The sequence below is a fragment of the Oryx dammah genome, unplaced genomic scaffold (assembly GCF_014754425.2).
Source record: "Oryx dammah isolate SB20612 unplaced genomic scaffold, SCBI_Odam_1.1 HiC_scaffold_18, whole genome shotgun sequence".
NCBI lineage: Eukaryota > Metazoa > Chordata > Mammalia > Artiodactyla > Bovidae > Oryx > Oryx dammah.
The window spans coordinates 18,536,278-18,553,788 of record NW_024070202.1 but is presented as its reverse complement, the minus strand read 5'-3'; positions in this window follow the sequence as shown (position 1 = coordinate 18,553,788).

Genomic DNA, 17,511 nt, shown 5'->3' with positions numbered 1-17,511 from the left:
GGTTATAATGGATGCAATTTATTGTTAAGAGTTTGATTGGTGATTAATTTTATTTCCTAAATAGATGTTGCCCTTCTCTACTCTCACTATCACTTGATTTAAATATTTATAATATTTTTCATTGACTATGACAGTATCTTTTTAACAGCTGTGAATTGTGATTACCTCATATGTGTCCTTAATATGATCCCAGATATAAAGCAAAATGTGAAAACTTCACTAACAAACTTAGGAAATAAGCAAACACATTAGCACAGCTTTCAAAGTCTTTCATGATCTAACTCTTGAATACTTACCTGGCCACAATTTCCAGTTTACTTGCCCAAATCGATCCCATGTTCTGGACAAACTGAGTGACATGCTTTTTTATTCATAGCATTACATTTCCCACTTCTATAGCATTATTTTTGTTTTGCATGGAGTATCTACTTTATTTATTTATTTTTTTGTGCACAAACTTTAAAACAAGTTACCTTAACACTTCTCAGCACTTCACACATAGCTTTTTTATGTAACCATGTGTGTTTTAAAAATCTGTGTATGTGTCATTTGTCACACCACACTAAAGCCTTTTGGGGGGCTGCACTTGGTCCTATTTTCCTTGTATTTTTAAAGCCATAGATACAGTCTTAGCTCATAATGAGTAAGTAATTTAGTAAGTTCTTGTTTCATGTTTAAGTTCAATAAATACTCATGATTTTCTTGCAGTTTAAAAAATACAAATCCTCTTTAAATATTCCAGCTATAGATTAGGAAGGAGAAAATAATTTTCTCTGACACTCAAAATACTCTGAAAAAGTCAACAATAATAAAGTTTTTCTCCATGTTAACTTCTTTCTTAGAAATTGAAATTGAAAATGTCATTTTCATGGACCTCATGACATATTTGATTTAGAGAGAAGTAAAGTTTCTCAAAAATTGTTTTTGTTTTTGTTTTTTAACTGTGTTGTTTAATACCAGGAATTTCCTTTTACTTTATTTCCTTGGAACCTTTGAGCCTATCTAATCCCATTAACTTCAAAGTTATTTCAACTTTGCATCAACTGGTAAAGGTATGAACAAAAATGAATTATGTAGTCACCAGACTTGAACCAGCATTCTCTGGGCAAAATGGACTTTATGAATTCTAGCCAATTTTCCTATTTCTTCTTAGAAACTAATAGATGTAAATTATTTTCAAAGGAAAGCATTACAAAGTTTTAACTGCACAGTTATCATTGACGTGTTAAAGTTACACAAGGAACACAACACCCATCTTGTTCACTAGCTCCCCCTTGGTCACACAGTATGTGAAGACCATTTGCCCAACATTTTGATTCTGGCTTCTCATGGCTGATGCAAAATGTAGATGTAGAATTCTGCTGTGCTTAGAAATTAGGTAACTGATCTTTAGTGCAAATTGAAATTGTTTTATTAACTTTGACTGTAATTGCTGTGAACTAGAAAATGTTTACAATCCTAGAGACATTAGCTGTTTATTTCTGAAAGTCTAAAATCTTTTCTTTAATTTATCTCATTTGTAGTTGCACATCTTATTTATTTATGCAGTCATATCCAATTTTAGCTATCCAAAATTAAATAGGAAAAAAATAAGCTTGGGTAATGTGCATACCTCATATTCATACTTATTGTTGTGATATATCACTTATCTTCTGTATTTTTTAAGTATATATGTAAGTGTTCTACAAGTATTTGTATTAAGATCAATGTATTTTTTTTTAGCTCAGTGAATTATTTTCTGTGACAATTGTTTTATTACAAACAAAGATCCTGAGGAATTTATCAAGCTAGGACATAGAAGAGATGTTTTATTATACTTTTGTTGAACTGGTGTTATTTTAATGTAACAATTACTCTGTGCAGAATTCTAAACTCTTTGACCATTTGCATACTTAACCTGAACCTTGTCAAGTGTGACCCCTTATAATGGAGGGTATTTTTCTGCCCAGAGTCAGCATATTGTCTCAATTTCTTCTGTCCCACACTTCCTTCCTTCTTAGAAAGGACCAACAACAGAAATTTAAGTGCCTGTAATTCATAAACAGCTCTATATTTGTTCTTCATACCTTGAAACTTCTATGTTTCCATATGTATTGATGAGTGAGATAGTACGAGAGACTGCGTGAGACACTTGGATTGGAAAGAAGAAAGATTTTTCATTTAGAGATTCCTGGATCCAGTAACTCCTCTGGAAACACAGAGAAATAAATATAAGTTTAGTCACTTCAGTGGCTCTCTGAGAGATCTATTCACTAATGACACATGCTCCTTTGCATGTGTACAAGTAGTATGTTTAAAAGGTCTCATGACCACCACTTCTTAGGAAATTATAGACCAGTAATAGTCCTCATCCAAGGGGTTTCTTGCAATGTCATGATTTTTGCAGTCATATTTGGTTTCTTGCAATGTGATGATTTTTGCAGTCATATTTGGGACATCGCAACAGGAAGAAAATGGGAAATGAAGGGTGTAAAAGAGTAAAATGGAATAAAGTACAGCAAAATGAAGTAAATCATGTTTTCCATTGTATGTCAACCATTGAGAGGATGAGAAGAGAGTGACAATTTAAAAAGACATTTTGAGGGACATAAAAAGACATTCTGAGGCTGTGTGCCTGCGCGGCGCCGAGTACCAGTGGGCAGTTTGAGTTTCGCTCCCAGAGCCAGAGGCTTAAAGGATGGCCTCAGTAAAAAAAAAAAAAAAAAAAACCTTTTGAGAGGGGAACAAATTCATATAATGTTATTTATGCTAATGTACAAGTATTCAAAGTTTAAATGTACACTGGCTATGTTAAAAAAATCAACAAAAAATGTACTTATGAAAACAACAAAAATTATTTGTGTTTAGCCTAAGAAAACTACATAAGAAAGTGGCAGTGTATCAGATCTAACCTGATGAACACATTGCAGTTATTTGCTATTTTCTTTATTAGTTATCAAATGACTTCTAAAACTGATGCCTGTGGTTATTGAGAGGACAATTCTAGACCTGAAAACCACAAGCCAGTGATAGTTTCCTCAGCCAAAATACAGAACTAGGATTGATGTGAATCATTCCATAATTCAAGAAAACTAAGCACGTATCTCAGGAATCTGTCATCTGAAAACCAAAGATGACTTTTATGGAAAGCACAGCTAACGAGCAAGGCTTCACTGATTATATGACATATTGGGACAATAGAACATTCAGAAGTGTGTGCTTTTCTGGTTAATGCAAGAAAATGCGGAAAACTAGGCAAGTGAGACTAGAATGAGAGAAAATAATGTATCATCAGAGAAATAACATGTAGAAAAAACATAAGTGTAAGGTAAATGTGTAGAGAAAGCTTAGGTGGTCTGCCAATGGTGAAAAATATAGCTCACAAATTACTTGGAAACAGATCATGTACAAAATTGCTTGTAATTATAGTTAATGTTTGGGGTATTTACCATTTCATTCCAATACTTCAAACCTTTCGATCACACCCCCCATGTCTCACTGAGTTAATACATATTTTTTGAAGGTACACTACATGCCAGGTAAAGTAGTTGGTGCACAGGTGAACAAAACAGAAAGAACTGGGAAAGATCAGGGAAATTCCTAGAGTTAAGAAATTTAGAAATCTATTACTTTCTGATTGCTTCATAAAAATTACCACAAACTTAGCAGCTGGAAGCAACGTGAGTTTATTTTCTCAGTTTCCATTTATCGGAAGTTCAGACCCAGGTTAATTGGTTTCTCTGCTGAAGATCTTATAAGACAGAAATCAACATGTTGACTGTCTCTTCAATCTTATTAAAACCCCAGAGTCCTTTCCCAAGCTCAGTCAAATTACTGACAGAATTCAGTTCCTGTGGTTGTAGGACTGAGGTCTCCTGTGGCTCTTTGCAAAGGCAATTCCCAATACTATGGCTTTTTTCCAGGACAAGCAGAGGAATTTCTCTGATACTTCACATTCTCTTAAGGGTTTATCTGGCTAAGTCAAGACCACCCAGGATAATTTCCCTTTGTATGAATTTTATCTCATCATATCTATAGTTCTTAATCACAGTCAAAGAATCGTATTTAGAGGGAAGGTCAATGTGGATCATTTTTGAATTTTGCAAATCACAACAGTTTCCCTGAGGAAGTAATATGAAACCTGAGACCTAAGAAGCCTTAGAGTTGTGAAGGCAAAAATGGGAATAGGTTTACAGTCTGGATGTAGGAAAGACCAAAGAGAATCTAAGAAACTTGAAGAAGCTCAGCTTAGCTTTGGGAAGGAAATCTACACATCATAAGAAAGTTAACAAAAGCATGCATAATATAGTACCATAATGTATTTCCTATCTCATTTATCACAATTTCCAGCTTTGAACTCTATACCTGAGATACACTAGATTTTATTCTTTTCTTTTATGCACTTATAGTCAACTTTGTTTAGTTTTTCAAAGCACTGGGCCCTCCCTTACCCTAGTCCTAGTATGACTGCTTAACAGAAGACTAACTAAACTTACATGAATGCAGAGTTCCAAAGAACAGGAAGGAGAAGTAAGAAAGCCTTCCTCAACGATCAGTGCAAAGTAATAGAAAAAAAACAATAAAATAGGAAAGACTAGAGATCTCTTCAAGACCATTAGAGATACCAAGGGAACATTTCATGCAAAGATGGGTTCAATAAAGGACAGAAATGCTATGGACCTAACAGAAGCAGAAGATATTAAGAAGAAGTGGCAAGAATACACAGAAGAACTGTATGAAAAAGATCTTCATGACCCACATAATCACGATGGTGTGATCACTTACCTAGAGCCAGATGTCCTGAAATGTGAAGACAAGTGGGCCTTAGGAAGCATCACTATGAAGAAAGTTTGTGAAGGTGATGGAATTCCAGTGGAGCTATTTCAAATCCTGAAAGATGATGCTGTGAAAGTGCTATACTCAATATGCCAGAAAATTTGGAAGACTTAGCAATGGCCACAGGACTGGAAAAGGTCAGTTTTCATTCCAATCCCAAAGAAAGGCAATGCCAAAGAATGCTCAAACTACGGCACAGTTGCACTCATCTCACATGCTAGAAAAGTAATGCTCAAAATTCTCCAAGCCAGGCTTCAACAATACATGAACTGTGAACTTCCAGATGTTCAAGCTGGTTTTAGAAAAGGCGGAGGAACCAGAGATCAAATTGCCAACATCTGCTGGATCATCGAAAAAGCAACAGAGTTTCAGAAAAACATCTATTTCTGCTTTATTGACTATGCCAAAGCCTTTGACTGTGTGGATCACTATAAACTGTGGAAAATTCTGAAAGAGATGGGAATACCAGACCACCTGACCTGTCTTTTGAGAAATCTGTATGCAGGTTGGGAGACAACAGTTTGAATTGGACATGGAACAACAGACTGATTCCAAGTAGGAAAAGTAGTACATCAAAGCTATATATTGTCAGCCTGCTTATTTAAATTCTATGCAGAGTACATCATGAGAAACACTGGGCTGGATGAAGCACAAGCTGGAATCAAGATTGCCAGGAGAAATATCACTAATCTCAGATATGCAGATGACACCACTCTTATGGTAGAAAGTGAAGAAGAACTAAAGAGCCTCTTGATGATAGTGAAAGAGGAGAGTGGAAAAGTTGGCTTAAAGTTCAACATTCAGAAAACTAAGATCATGGCTTCCAGTCCCATCACTTCACGGCAAATAGATGGGAAAGAGTGACAGACTTTATTTTGGGGGGGCCCCAAATCACTGCAGATGCTGACTGCAGCCATGAAATTGAAAGACATTTACTCCTTGGAAGGAAAGTTATGACCAAACTAGACAGCATATTAAAAAGCAGAGACATTATTTTGCCAGCAAAAGTTGATTTAGTCAATGCTATTTTTTTCCAGTAGTCATGTATGGATGTGAAAGTTGGCCTATAAAGAAAGTTGAGTGCTGAAGAATTGATGCTTTTGAACTGTGGTGTTGGAGGAGACTCTTGAGAGTCCCTTGGACTGCAAGGAGATCCAACCAGTCTATCCTAAAGGAAATCCGTCTGTAATATTCACTGGACGGACTGATGTTGAAGCTGAAACTCCAATACTTTGGCCACCTGATGCAAAGAGCTGACTCATTTCAAAAGACCGTGAAGCTGGGAGAGACTAAAGGTGGGAGGAGAAGGGGATGACAGAGGATGAGATGATTGGATGACATCACCAACTCAATGGACATGAGTTTGAATAAAGTCCAGGAGTTGGTGATGGACAGGGAGGTCTGGCGTGCTGCAGTGCATGGGGTCTCAAAGAGTCGGACACGACTGAGTGACTGAACTGAACTTGAACTAAACGGAGATTAGAATGTTGACTAGGAATTATAGTGATAAAATTATGAACCTCCAAATATAAGTCAAGTGCCATTGTTCTGTATTCTTTTAGCACACTGTAAGACCATGTAATATCTATTACTTATCATATGAGATTACAACTTTCCATTTTGCTTTGCCCAAGCAAATGCAAAATCTGGGATCACTGTTATATCCTTATTGCCTAGCTCAATTAGATCAAGTAAGAGATGCTGAATGAGGGTGATGATGATGATGATAACAATGATGACATGAGGAATGAGAGCAGAATTATTAACAGATTTTAAAGAAAGGATCAAATTATTTAGCATGAAGCACTATACAAATGTATTTACTTATTTTACTCCATTTTAGCAATGAGTTAAGAACAAAGCTCATACATGTTATTTCTGGTCTTGAAGACAACTGTGTATATGTTCAGAGCTGAGGAAAGAATTATATGTAAGGATAAATATTATAGTTGAAAGTCTTCTACATTTGGAATGTATGTAAATAAGCCAATATCATGCACAGTTTTGTTTTTTTTTTTAATTGGAAGCCGCTAAAAAGCTAGAATTCTACTGAAGAGACACAATGCTTATAGCTTGATGTGAATATAAGCATGATTAAGAACATTTCTTTGACTCCCCTCTGGCTTAGTCAGCTTCACTTTTCTCTATAACAATCAATGAATAGCACACAAGTTTCAATTTTTTATAAGGTTTGACATTATACTGATTGAATTAAGAAAAAATACTTAAAGTCTTTAATAGTAGTAATAGTCATTGCTCCCTTTGGAGCAGTTATTATTCTTTTTTCCTTCCCTAAAGCTTTTAGAATTAAAGTAATTCTATCAATCAAAATATTTTGTGTTCAGATTAGAGTCTATAATATTTGGGGAGACTCAGAACCAACATCTGTCAGCCAGTGAGCATTTGTTTTATGACCATGACTAATGAAGTATATTCAAAGCCAAGTATTAATGACATGGTAAGACAAGAATACATTGATAGTAATTGTTTTAAACTTTAGACTTGGATGTCCTTTTCCCAAACATTTCATAATCAAAATTCACGTGACTTAAAAGTCTACTAATTCATATAACACTAACATATCCATATCTATTTTAAGAAATATAAACTCTTGGATATGGTAAAATATTTTCTATATTTTCAATTGTGTTAAGTTTCTAAAGGTTGCCAGAACAAATACTTACAGATTAGGGGGGCTTAGAGCAATAAGGATTTATTCTTTTACACTTCTGGATGCTTGAAGTTCAAAACTAATGTGTCAGTAGGATTATGTTCCCTCTAAAGGCTCTAGAGAAGAAATCTTCCTTTCTGCTTTCAAATTCTGTTGGCTCCAGGTTGACCTTGGCATTCCTTGTCTTATAGCCACATTATTCCTATCTTTACCTCTGCAATCATAGGGAATTTTTCTCCTTTGTATGTCCTCATATGACCTTATAAGGACACCAGTTTTTGAATTCACATACTATCCAAATTCACTATGATCTCACCTTAGCTAACTACATCTAACAAATAATAACTAACTAAATTTCCTATATTAAAGTAAGGCCACATTCTGGGGCTCAAGGTAGACATGTATTTTGGGGGAGTACTATTTAACCCCATACATCAGTGTATAAATTTTTCATTTTCCTTCACAGAAGTGGTGTACATTTAAAATTTCTTTAATATTTACTTGCCATTTCAGGAGTTCACCATTTTATAAATTTTGTAATCAGTGGTATATTTTTCAATTACATTCTCTTAATGTTTATATTTAACTTGAATATATTTAGTATGCATCCATTTATATTTAATTTGAAGAGTTTATTTTGGTTATATAATATCTGTATTGTGTACAATTACACAGTGATACGTATAAATAATGTCCTACCTGATGTAACACTCATCTTTTTATTCTCTAAGAATGCCAGTCACTTTTCTGGGAAATGAATAGTAAGCAAGGTGGTTATTTTATTTTATTTTGCTCTGTAATTTAGCTCTTAAAAACACCAGTTTTCCCTTTACTTTACATGCTTTTATGTGTTTCCTCATAAGAATAACTTGTAGTTCTATCAATTCAAGCTCTGCAGGAAGCAGACACCAAGACATTAGGTAAGATTCCAAGACAAGGGATAAGAGATTGGGAGAGCACCTGTGAAAGATAAAGGAGGAACAAGAGGCAGGAAATTTATAGCCTTTATAGCATGATGTAGGTACAGAACATGTGAAAGAAGAAAAGACAGGAAAGATGAGTTATGAAGTCTTGGATGAACAGTACAGTTCTGAAAAAGTCAACCAGACTGGTGAGGAATATCCAAGTGGAAATTACTCACTGGAGGAGTTCCATGTCAGATAGGAATGAATCAGCCCTAAAATCCCCTACTATGCTGTCTCAGTTGCTCAGTCATGTCTGATTCTTTGTGATCCCGTGAACTGTAGCCCACCAGGCTCCTCTGTCCATGGGATTTACCAAGAAAAAATACTGGAGTGGGTTGTCATTTCCTTCTCCAGGGACTACTATGATTAGCCATTGGTTATAGGCAGCTGGTGGGGTGATGGCAGTGTAGCTTCATTATGAATATTGTTGCAGAAGATGGAGCTAAAGGCTGTCATAAAACTATACACCCTGTTTAATACAGGGCTGTCATAAAACTATACACCTCTCTTGAGCGAGCTCTGAGTAGTGTATCTCATGGCCAGCCTGGTCCATCTCTTGCTTCACACAGGTCCATTGCTCTCTACATTTGAGGAACAACTCCTTGATGGTTTTCAAGTACATTTCTTTCTGAGGAGAATCTTAAAGAAGGACATAAATAGACTGGATTGCAGCCTTCATTGCTGCAACTGGTCTCATGTTTGCAACTGGTATTCCAATTTTTCCTCTTATTCAATTTACTCCTCAACCTCTATGATCACTTTGGCAGGTAATGGAGGTTTACTTGGTGGTGTAACCCAAATCTTCATTCATCAAGAATGTGAATACAAGGTAATTATGGCTTTTCAGGCCAAGTTGCAGCACATGTCCATTAAGAGTTACAACTGGTCAGGTAAATGCCATGAGTCACTCAAGAAGATCACATGAGTTTCAGGTTTATCTATTATGTAATCATGTTATGAAAAGGCAAAAAGATATGACACTGAAAGATGAACCCCCAAAGTCAGTAATACCCAATATATTACTGGAGAAGAACAGAGAAATAGTTTCAGAAAAAAAAAGAGGCTGAGCCAAAGCAGAAATGATGCCTAGTTGTGGATGTGTCTGGTGGTGAAAGTAAAGTCCGATATTGTAAAGAACAATATTGCATAGGAACATGAAATGTTAGGTTCATGAATAAAGGTGACTGGAAGTGGTCAAACGGGAGATGGCAAGAGTGAACACCGACATTTTAGGAGGAGAAGGGGATGACAAAGGATGAGATGGTTGGATTGTATCACTGATTCAAAGGACATGAGTTTGAGAATCTCAGGGAGTTGATGAAGGACAGGGAAGTCTGGCCTGCTGCAGTCCATGGGGTCACAAAAACTCAGACATGACTGAGCAACTGAACTGAATTGAACTGAACTAAAATGGAAAAATGGACCAGAATGAGAGAATTTAATTCAGATGATCCTTATATCTACTACTGTGGGAAAGAATCCCTTAAAATAAATGAATAGCTCATAGTCAACAAGAGTCTGAAATGCAGTACTTGGATGCAATCTCAAAAACAACAAAATGATCTCAGTCCATTTCTAAGGCAAACCATTCAATCTCCCAGTAATCCAAGTCTATGCCCCAACACTAATGCTGAAGAAGCTGAAATAGAATGGTTCTATTAAGACCTCCAAGACCTTCTAGAACTAACACCAAAAAACAACAACAACAACAAAAAATGTCCTTTTCATCATAAGGAACTGGAATGTAAAAACTGGAAGTCAAGGGTTACTCAGAGTAACAGGCAAGTTTCACCTTGGAGGACAAAATGAAGCAGAGGAAAGGCTAACAGAGTTTTGCCAAGAGAGCACAATGGTAGTAGTAAACACCTTCTTCCAATAACACAAGAGATGACTTCATACATGGACATCACCAGATGGTCAATACCAAAATCAGATTGACTATATCCTTTGCTGCTGAAAATGGAGAAGCAAATACAGTCAGCAAAATATGACCTGATGGTGACTGTGGCTTATGTCATGAACTACTTGTTTCCAAATCAAACTTAAATTGAACAAAGTAGGGAAAACCACTGGACCATTTAGGTATGACCTAAATCAAATCCATTATGATTATATAGTGGAATTGACAAATAGATTCAGGGGTTTAGATCTTATAGAGTTCCAGAAGAATGATGGACAGAGGTGTGTAACATTGCACAGGAGGCAGTGATCAAGATCATCTGTAAGAAAAAAGGCAAAATGGTTGTCTGAGGAGACCTTACAAATAGCTGAGAAAAGAAAAGAAGCAAAAGGGAAGAAGAAAAGGAAAGATATACTCATATGAATGCAGAGTTCCAAAGAATAGCAAGGAGAGATAAGAAAGTCTAAGTGATCAGTGCAAAGAAATAGAGGAAAACAATAAAATGGGAAAGACTGCAATCTCTTCAAGAATATTAGAGACACCAAGGGAACATTTCATGCACAGATGGGCTCAATAGAGGACAGAAATGGTATGGACCTAACAGAAGCAGAAGATATTAAGAAGAGGTGGCAAGAATACACAGAAGAACTGTACAAAAAAGATCTTCATGACCCAGATAGTCACAGTGGTGTGATCACTCAATTAGAGCCAGACATCCAGGAATGTGAAGTAAAGTGGGCCGTAGGAAGAATTACTCTGAACAAATCTAGTGGATGTGATGAAATTCCAGCTGAGTTATTTCAAATCCTAAAATATAACACTGTTAAAGTGCTCCACTTAATATGCCAGAGAATTTGGAAAACTCAGCAGTGGTCACAGGACTGGAAAGGTCAGTTTTCATTCCAATCATAAAGAAAAGCAATGCCAAAGGATGTTCAAACTACTGCACAATAGCACTCATTTCACACACTAGCAAGGTAAGGCTCAAAATCCTTCAAGATAGATTTCAACAATACATGAACAGAGAACTTCCAGAGGTACAAACGAAATTTAGAAAAGGCAGTTCAGTTCAGTTGCTCAGTCGTATCCGACTCTTTGAGACCCCATGAATCACAGCACGCCAGGCCTCCCTGTCCATCACCATCTCCCGGAGTTCACACAGACTCACCTCCATCGAGTCAATGATGCCATCCAGCCATCTCATCCTGGGTCGTCCCCTTCTCCTCCTGCCCCCAATCTCTCCCAGCATGAGTCTTTTCCAATGAGTCAACTCTTCGCATAAGGTGGCCAAAGTACTGGAGCTTCAGCTTTAGCATCAGTCCTTCGAAAAAATCCCAGGGTTGATCTCCTTCAGAATGGACTGATTGGATCTCCTTGCAGTCCAAGGGACTCTCAAGAGTCTTCTCCAACACCACAGTTCAAAAGCATCAATTCTTCAGCGCTCAGCCTTCTTCACAGTCCAACTCTCACATCCAAACATGACCACAGGAAAAACCATAGCCTTGACTAGACGGAACTTAGTCGGCAAAGTAATGTCTCTGCTTTTGAATATACTATCTAGGTGGGTCATAACTTTTCTTCCAAGGAGTAAGTGTCTTTTAATTTCATGGCTGCAGTCACCATCTGCAGTGATTTTGGAGCCCCCCAAAAATAAAGTCTGACACTGTCTCTACTGTTTCCCCATCTATTTCCCGTGAAGTGATGGGACCAGATGCCATGATCTTCGTTTTCTGAATGTTGAGCTTTAAGCCAACTTTTTCACTTTCCTGTTTCACTTTCATCAAGAGGCTTTTTAGCTCCTCTTCACTTTCTGCCATAAGGGTGGTGTCATCTGCATATCTGAGGTTATTGATATTTCTCCCGGCAATCTTGATTCCAGCTTGTGTTTCTTCCAGTCCAGCGTTTCTCATGATGTACTCTGCATAGAAGTTAAATAAGCAGGGTAACAATATACAGCCTTGATAAACTCCTTTTTTTTTTAATTTGGAACCAGTCTGTTGTTCCATGTCCAGTTCTAACTGCTGCTTCCTGACCTGCATACAGATTTCCCAAGAGGCAGGTCGGGTGGTCTGGTATTCCCATCTCTTTCAGAATTTTCCACAGTTTATTGTTATCCACACAGTCAAAGGCTTTGGCATAGTCAATAATGAAGAAATAAATGTTTTTCTGGAACTCTCTTGCTTTTTCCATGATCCAGCAGATGTTGGCAATTTGATCTCTGGTTCCTCTGTCTTTTCTAAAACCAGCTTGAACATCAGGGAGTTCACAATTCACGTATTGCTGAAGTCTGGCTTGGAGAATTCTGAGCATTACTTTACTAGCATGTGAGATGAGTGCAATTGTGCGGTAGTTTGAGCATTCTTTTGCATTGCCTTTCTTTGGAATTGGAATGAAAACTGACTTTTTCCAGTCCTGTGGCCACTGCTGAGTTTTCCAAACTTGCTGGCATATTGAGTGCAGCACTTTGACAGCATCATCTTTCAGGATTTGAAATAGCTCCTCTGGAATTCCATCACCTCCACTAGCTTTGTTCATAGTGATGCTTTCTAAGGCCCACTTGATTTCACATTCCAAGATGTCTGGCTCTAGATTAGTGATCACATCAACATGATTATCTGGGTCGTGAAGATCTTTTTTGTTCAGTTCTTCCATGTATTCTTGCCAGAGGAACCAGAGATCAGATTGCCAACATCTGTTGGATCATAGATAAAACTAGAGATTTCAAACAACAACAAAAAAAATCGGCTCCTTCTTCACTGTGTAAAGTCTTTGACTCTGTGTATATCAGCACCCTGTGGAGAATTCTTAAAGAGATGGGGATATCAGACCACTTTACCTGCCTCCTGAGAAATCTGTATGCAGGTAAAGGAGCAACAGTTAGAACTGGACATGGAAAAGTGGACTGGTTCAAAATTGGGAATGAAGTATGTCAAGGCTGTATATTATCATCCTGTTTATTTAACTTACATGTAAATTACATCATGAAAAATGCCAGGCTGAATGAGGCTCAAGCTGGAATCAAGATTGTTGGGAGAAGTATCAATAACCTCAGATACGCAGATGACACCACCCTTTTGGCAGAAAGTAAAGAGGAACTAAAGAGCCTCTTTATGAAAGTGAAAGAGGAGAGTGAAAAATCTGGTTTAAAACTTAACGTTCAGAAAATGAAGATCCTGGCATCTGGTCCCATCACTCCACAGCAAATGGGAGAAAATGGAAACAGTGGCAGACTTCATTTTCTTGGGCTCCAAAATCACTGCAGATGGTGACTGTAACCATGAAATTAAAAGATGGGTGCTCCTTGGAAGAAAAGCTATGACAAACCTAGACAGCCTATTAAAAAGACATCATTTTGCCAGTAAAGATCTGTATAGTCAAAGCTATGGTTTTTCCAGTAGTCATGTACTGATGTGAGAGATGGACCATAAAGAAGTCTGAGTGCTAAAGAATTGATTTGAACTGTGGTACTGGAGAAGACTCTTAAAAATAACTTTGATAGCTAGGAGATCAATCCAGTGAATCCTAAGGAAATCATTCTTGAATATTCATTGAAAGGACGGATCCTCAAGCTGAAGCTCCAATACTTTGGCCACCTTATGTGAAGAGCCAACTCATTGGAAAAGACCCTGACACTGGGAAACACTGAAGGCAGGAGGAGAAGGGGACAACTGAAGATGAGAAGGTTGGATGACATCACCAATTCAATGGACATGAGCCTGAGCAAACTCTGGGTAATAGTAAGGACAAATAAGCTTAGCCTGTTGCAGTTCATGGGGTCACAAAGAGTCGGACATGACTGAACTACTGAACAACAACGTTATATAAAAGATTTCTCAAAATCTCCTGCTGACTGTGGTGGTTAAGGCTACAAAGATCATATACCTCTGTTCTCTAAATCTCAGTGGTGCCCTTTCTGTATCCTGATAAAAGCATGTCCTGCTTGAGGACTGGGACATCCAAATCTGTAGAGCCCAGATTTGCAAGGATGGAAAATAACAAGTTCCTCAGGAGATTATTGAGAAAATGGTAAAATGAGTCACTCCTTTGTATGTGTGCTGAGTTGCTTCAGTTGAGTCTGAATCTTTGTGACCCTATGGACTGTTGCCCACCATGCTTCTCTCTCCATGGGATTCTCCAGGCAAGAATACTGGAGCGACTTGTCTTGCCCTCCTCCAGGTGATCTTCCTGACCCAGGGATCAAGCCTGCGTCTCCTGCACTACAAGCAGATGTTTCACAGCTGAGCCATGGGGGATGCCTGAGTCACTCCTACTTGCACCTCCCCCTCCCCCACCAATACCATATATTCTTCTTACCAGAAACATAGAATTTTCTGATTTAATACACATACAGCATCCTGAAGTATGGTTCCTGATCCTAGCAGTGACTTACCTCCACAAAGGAACTTCTACCGAGCTATTCATAGATAGTTGTAATGCTCTATGGAGCTGGAAACTTGTGGAAAGCATAGCACTTGATATGACCAGTTGGACTCATCCCCACAAGTCCTACACTGTCAAGAGAGCCCTCTTCTTAGTTGCCATCCTTTCTGTGGGGTCCATGCCTGTGAACCAGGCAATTTTGTGAAGCCCTGGAGAATGGTACCAATAGGTTGCCTTTATAGGTGAGGAAGGGGTATGAGGTATTTGACGTGCATCTCACTGACTTGTTTCTGTATCCTCAAAGGTTATTAATAATTAATACTATTTTATTGCCTTAGTACTGGTTTCTGTTGCTGGCAGGGTAAACATTCAGCAGCAACACTGGTAAGATAGGCATCACTATATTCACGAGCCCATTGTGAAAATTCTGGTATAATCAATGAGGAGAGCTGAATAATGCCGATGGAAAGAGTCATTTTATCACCTTGATTTTTCAGTGTCCATTGAATGGAGGGTGCTTTCTGGTGAGCATGACACTGACAGTCTAATATACCACTTAATATATGAATAGACCTATCTTATATGGCAGAAAGTGAAGAGGAACTAAAAAGCCTCTTGATGAAAGTGAAAGAGGAGAGTGAAAAAATTGACTTAAAGCTCAACATTCAGAAAACAAAGATCATGGCATCCGGTCCCATCACTGCATGGGAAATAGATGGGGAAACAGTAGAGACAGTGTCAGACTTTATTTTGGGGGGCTCCAAAATCACTGCAGATGGTGATTTCAGCCATGAAATTAAAAGACGCTTGCTCCTTGGAAGACAAGTTATGACCAACCTAGATAGCATATTCAAAAGCAGAGACATTACTTTGGCAACAAAGGTCCGTCTAGTCAAGGCTATGGTTTCTCCAGTGGTCATGTATGGATGCGAGAGTCGGACTGTGAAGAAAGCTGAGCGCCGAAGAATTGATGCTTTTGAACTATGGTGTTGGAGAAGACTCTTGAGAGTGCCTTGGACTGCAAGGAGATCCAACCAGTCCATTCTGAAGGAGATCAGCCCCGAGATTTCTTTGGAAGGACTGAGGCTAAAGCTGAAACTCCAGTACTTTGGCCACCTCATGCGAAGAGTTGACCCATTGGAAAAGACTGATGCTGGGAGGGATTGGGGGCAGGAGGAAAAGGGGATGACAGAGGATGAGATGGCTGGATGGCATCACTGACTCAGTGGGCGTGAGTCTGAGTGAACTCTGGGAGTTGGTGATAGACAGGGAGGCCTGGCGTGCTGCGATTCATGGGGTCTCAAAGAGTCCGATACGACTGAGCGACTGAACTGAACTGAACTGAACTGATAGATATAAGTATGGATTGTGTTCCCTTTAGAACACATAAAAAAGTCTATCAAGCACTGTGATTCTTTCATTATGCGCAGGAATGCCAAATGCAACAATTTGTGTTTTTCAGTTCAGTTCAGTTGCTCAGTTGTGTCCGTCTGTTTGTGACCCCATGGGACGCAGCACACCAGGGCTCCCTGTCCATCACCAACTCCTGGAGTTTACCCAAACTCATGTCCATTGAGTTGGTGAGGCCATCCAACCATCACATCCTCTGCTGTCCCCTTCTCCTCCTGCCTTCAAACTTTCCCAGATTCAGGGTCTTTTCAAATGTGTCAGTTCCTCGCATCTGATGGACAAAGTATTGGAGTATCAGCTTCAACATCAGTCATTCCAATGAACACTCAGGACTGATCTCCTTTAAGATGGACTGTTTGGATCTCTTTGTAGTCCAAGGGACTCTCAAGAGTCTTCTCCAACACCACAGTGCAAAAGCATCATTTCTTCTGCACTCAGCTTTCTTTATAGTCCAACTCTCACATCCATACATGACCACTGGAAAAACCATAACCTTGACTAGAAGGACTTTTGATGCCAAAATAATGTCTCTGTTTTTTAATATTCTCTCTAGGTTGGTCATAATTTTTCTTCCAATGAGTAAGCGTCTTTTAAGTTCATCGCTACAATCACCATCTGCAGTGATTTTGGAACCCCCCAAAATAAAGTCAGCCACTGTTTCCCCATCTATTTCCCATGCAGTGATGGGACCAGATGCCATGATCTTCATTTTCTGAATGTTGAGCTTTAAGCCAACTATTTCACTCTCCTCTTTCACTTTCATCAAGAGGCTTTTTAGTTCCTCTTCACTTTCTGCCATAAGGGTTGTGTCATCTGCATATCTGAGGTTATTGATATTTCTCCCAGCAATCTTGATTCCCGCTTGTGCTTCTTCCAGCCCAGCATTTCTCATGATGTACTCTGCATATAAGTTAAATAAGCAGGGTGACAATATACAGCCTTGACGTTCTCCTTTTCCTATTTGGAACCAGTCTGTTGTTCCATGTCCAGTTCTAACTGTTGCTTCCTGACCTGCATACAGATTTCTCAAAAGGCAGGTCAAGTAGTCTGATTTTCCCATCTTTTCAGAATTTTCCACAGTTTATTGTTATCCACACAGTCAAAGGCTTTGGCATAGTCAATAAAGCTGAAATAGATATTTTTCTGGAACTCTCTTGCTTTTTTGATGATCCAGTGAATGTTTTCAATTTGATCTCTAGTTCCTCTGCCTTTCCTAAAACCACCTTGAACATCTGGAATTTTAGGGTTCATGTATTGTTGAAGCCTGGCTTGGAGAAGTTTCAGAATTACTTTTCTAGCATGTGAGATGAGTGCAACTGTGAGGTAGTTTAAGCATTCTTTGGCATTGCCTTTCTTTGGGATTGGAATGA